The 4,733-nt window shown below is 39.9% G+C and overlaps 1 non-coding gene across 1 annotated transcript; it reads right to left on the bottom strand.

Annotated features, from left to right (window-relative positions):
- Positions 1 to 4,074: 4,074 nt before the first annotated feature.
- LOC112746452 (small nucleolar RNA R71) lies at positions 4,075 to 4,178 on the bottom strand. The gene has a single exon (XR_003174335.1). It is a non-coding gene; the product is annotated as a small nucleolar RNA R71 (small nucleolar RNA).
- Positions 4,179 to 4,733: the final 555 nt, after the last annotated feature.

Below are 4,733 nucleotides of genomic sequence, written 5' to 3'. Positions count from 1 at the left end.
TAATTATCTTGCAAGCTTATGAAATATTTTTAACCCAACTCAATTGTGACAGTGCTTTAACATGATTTAGGTTTGGCTATACATATATAATTCCTTGAAAATATGAATCAAATTAACCACATGTAGGATCTATATATATAGGTGGATAATAATTAAAATTGCATGATTCATGTAGGTAGATTGCATTTAGAATAAATTGCATTGCATGAGATTCCACCATTCTAACTTTACCCTTTCTCTTGGATTTAGCATGAGGACATGCTATTGTTTAAGTGTGGGGAGGTTGATAAACCCATATTTTATGACATAATTTATGCTCAAATTGAGTGTTTCTATCAATTCTTCACCCATTTATTCATGTAAATTGCATGGTTTTACTATTCCTTCCTTATTTTATGATATATGTGAAAAACATGTTTCCTATGCTTTGAAAATATCAATTTTAATTATCCTTTATTACCATTCGATACCATGATTTGTGTGTTAAGTAATTTTAGATCTCATAGGGCAGGAATGGCTCAAAGGACAAAAAAGAAACATACAAAAATGGAAGGAAAGCACAAAAATGGAGTTTTGAAGAAAAGGGCAACGGCGCAAACGCATGGACGATGCAAACGCATGCCTAGCACGAAAGGGCAGCGACGCGTACGCATGGATGACGTGGACGCATGCCTTGAGCATAACACAAATGACGCGTACACGTATCTGACACGAACGCGTGACCAGGAAAACTCCCAGATGACGCGAACGTGTGACCCACGCGAACGCGTAACAGACGTCACGTACAAGAATCTGCAGAAAAATGCCACCAGCGATTTCTGGACCCTCTTTCGGCCCAAATCCAAGCCAGAAACACAAAATATAAGCCAGAGAATGGAGGAATCAAAAGGGATATAGAGAGAATGATGCCAGGTTATCTTGGCCAGTTTCACTAACCTTTTCTTTACTGTTTTTAGGTTAGTTTCATGCATTTCTTTAGGAAATAAGCTAGTTTTGGGTAGATATTCACTTATGCCTTGATTCAAGCATACATTGTGCATTTTACATAATATCATGAGGATTTTGCATAAGTTTAGTGACAAATATTATGTTGCATTACTCATGACTTGGACTAGAGCTTTGATGCACTTTATTGCTTGATTTCAGGACTAAAAGGAAGCAAGAAAAGGGGAGGTAACTTGCAAGATTAATGAGAAAAGTGATTGCCAATAACACTCTCAAAAAGCCATCAATGCCCACGTTAGAGAGTTACGTTAACTAAGTTAACGTGAACTCTAACGTGGAGAAGAGAAGTTGAGCCAACGTTAGTGACACTTAACATTGTCACTAACGTTGGCAATTACTCATAAGTGGCCACGTTAGAAGCCATGTTAACCTAGTTAACGTGGCCTCTAACGTTAAGGGGGGAAGAGAAGCCAACGTTAGTGACACTCAACATTGTCACTAACGTTGGCCTATGGTGCAAAGTACCACGTTAACTCCTACGTTAACTTGGTTAACGTGGGAACTAACGTAAGGGATGAAGAGTTGTCGACAACGTTAGTGACACTCAACATTGTCACTAACGTTGAAGCAACCACACAACCCCTAAGAGTCAAACGTGGAAGCTAACGATGAGGAATGAAGGATGAGCCAACGTTAGTGACACTCAACATTGTCACTAGCGTTGGGATGGCTAAAGATGGCCACGTTAGAAGCCACGTTAACCTAGTTAACGTGGACTCTGACGTGAGACCTAGGGGCACATTGGAACGTTAGTGACAATGTTGAATGTCACTAACGTTCTCGAAGGATGGCAAGGGCCACGTTAGAAGCCACGTTAACCTAGTTAATGTGGGCTTTAACGTGAAGCAAGAAGGGGCACACTGGAACGTTAGTGACAATGTTGAGTGTCACTAACGTTCTCAAAGGTTAACAAGGCAACGTTAAAAGTCACGTTAACCTAGTTAACGTGGGTTTTAACATGAGGCAAAGGGGTGCATTGGAACGTTAGTGACAATGTTAAGTGTCACTAACGTTCTCGAACTTATATTCTCACTAAATATTAACACCCCTAATGTCCTGAACTAAAGTCTCTGCCCACTTCGCACTTTCTCTCTGCAAGTAAAGCCAAGCCCAAATAAAGAAAGGAAATACTTCAAACTCAAGATCCAAAGGCCCAAGACTTGAAGAATCACACTAGAAGCTGAGAAGAGTAGTATATATAGGAGTAGCTTTGAATTGAGAAGGAGTTCTGGAGGCTGGAAAAAAGAGAACTACTCTCTGTATTTTACTTTCTTTGCAATTTCTAGTTTTATGATGTATTCTCCATCTTTATTTTCATTTTCAAGAGCTATGAACAACTAAACCCCTTTCATTGGGTTAGGGAGCTCTATTGTAATTCGATGGATCAATACTAATTTTCATTATTCTTTTTCTATCTTTCCTCTTGATTTTACTTGAAAGCTTTCGATCTTCATCCAATTGAGTAGTTATCTTGGAAGAGAAGCTACTCAAACTTGGATCTCTTTTGAACTTTGAAAGAGGAATGAAGAGATCAAGCTAGAAATGCTTTCTCATGCTGGACCAAATTGGGGTTGGATGGGTATGTGACTATAACCCTCTCAATACTTGATTTGGGAAATGCATGTGGTATAATCAGTGACCATACTTCATCTCTTCTCATGAGCAATTGACCAAGGAATTGGCTGTTGATCAAGATTAGAGAGATTGAATTGCAAGAAATTGTAATTCAATCACTCAAGATTGCCAAGGAGATCAATGAGTGCATTGATTGAGGAAGAGATGAAAATGAACTTGATCCAGAGAATTGCAACATCTCCTAAGCTCAATGAACTCTCCATCTCTTATCTTACCCATTCTCTTTAATTTATGCCATTTACTTTTATGAGCAAATCCCCCATTCCCATTTACAATTATGCAATTTATTTTCAGTCATTTACTTCCAGTCCTTTAATTTTAGCATTTACTTTTCTGTTATTTACATTCCCGCCATTTTTATTTTCTGCAACTCTCAACCCAAATTTTGGATTCGCTCAACTAGAACATTCTTCTAACTAAAGTTGCTTGATCAATCAATGCCTGTGGGATTCGACCTCACTCTATTGTGAGTTTTTACTTGACGACAAATTTGGTACACTTACCGAAGGGAGATTTGTTGAGAGTCAAGTTTTCCGTGCATCAAGTTTATGGCACCGTTGCCGGGGATTGATTGTGCATCAACAATGATTAAATTGGAAGATCACTAGATTGAGCATTTTTTTTTGTGAATTTCATTTTTCTGTTTGAGTGATTTACTTTTTGTTTTAGTTAAACTTCTTCCCTTCCCCCTCTACTCGTTTGTTTTTCTTTGTTATTTTCAATTCTGTTTGCTAACCCACTAACTGTTTGATATATTGCATCACCCACAACTAACAGCAATTCTGACACAAATACTGTCTTCATCTATTTTCTTTGCTTATACTTGTTGGTTGTATGACAGGGAGAAGAAGCGGGGCTTCAACTTCCTTTGATTCTGAACCTAAGAGAACCTTCCTTAGACTAAGGAGGGAGGCAAAAGAAAAACGTGTAGTTGGTGCTGAAGAAGAGGAGGAACACTTTGAGGAATACTTTGAACCAAACATGGAAGAAAACATGGAAAATCATCATGAAGAAGGGACTCACAACCATGGCAGAGGAGGTGGAGCAAATCATGCTGGGGAGGATAGAAGAGTTTTGGGCTCTTACATTAATCCAAACCCAGGCAATTGTGGAAGTAGCATCCAAAAGCCAACAATCCATGCCAACAACTTTGAACTTAAACCACAGCTCATCACCCTTGTTCAGAACAACTGTTCGTTTGGAGGAGGTGCCCAAGAAGACCCCAATCAGCATTTGACCACCTTCCTGAGAATATGTGACACAGTGAAATCTAATGGTGTTCATCCTGACGCCTATAGACTGCTCTTATTTCCTTTCTCACTCAGGGACAAGGCAGCCAAGTGGCTGGAATCTTTCCCAAGGGAGAGCTTGACAACTTGGGAGGATGTGGTGAACAAATTCTTAGCAAGATTTTACCCTCCTCAACGAATCAATAGGCTGAGAGCTGAGGTTCAAACTTTTAGGCAACAAGATGGTGAGACTCTGTATGAAGCATGGGAGAGGTTCAAGGACTTAACAAGGAGGTGTCCACCTGACATGTTCAACGAATGGGTCCAGCTGCACATTTTCTATGAAGGGCTCTCTTATGAGTCAAAGAAGGCCGTAGACCATTCATCTGGAGGATCCTTGAACAAGAAGAAGACCATTGAGGAAGCCATAGATGTTATTGAAACAGTAGCAGAAAATGACTACTTCTATGCTTCCGAAAGAGGGAACACAAGAGGAGTGATGGAGCTAAACAATGTAGATGCTCTATTGGCCCAAAACAAGCTCATTACCCAGCAGCTGGCTGACCTCACCAAGAAGATGGAGAGGAACCAAGTAGTAGCAATCTCATCCTCATCAACAATCCAAGAAGGGGTGAATGAAGAAGCAGAGGGGAGTTAGGAGCAAGCCAACTACATTGGGAATTCACCAAGGAAAAACTATGATCCATACTCCAAGACTTACAACCCTGGATGGAGAAACCACCCAAACTTTGGGTGGGGAAGTGAGCAAGATCAAAACCAAGACCAGAGACGTTACAACTCCAACAACAATGCAGCTCACCAGTAATTCACATCTGCTCCAAATCACTGATCAATTGATGACAA

Source organism: Arachis hypogaea, chromosome 14, assembly GCF_003086295.3.
Source record: "Arachis hypogaea cultivar Tifrunner chromosome 14, arahy.Tifrunner.gnm2.J5K5, whole genome shotgun sequence".
Lineage (NCBI taxonomy): Eukaryota > Viridiplantae > Streptophyta > Magnoliopsida > Fabales > Fabaceae > Arachis > Arachis hypogaea.
The sequence above is the reverse complement of the archived record's forward strand: the minus strand, read 5'-3'. Positions and strand labels throughout refer to the sequence as shown.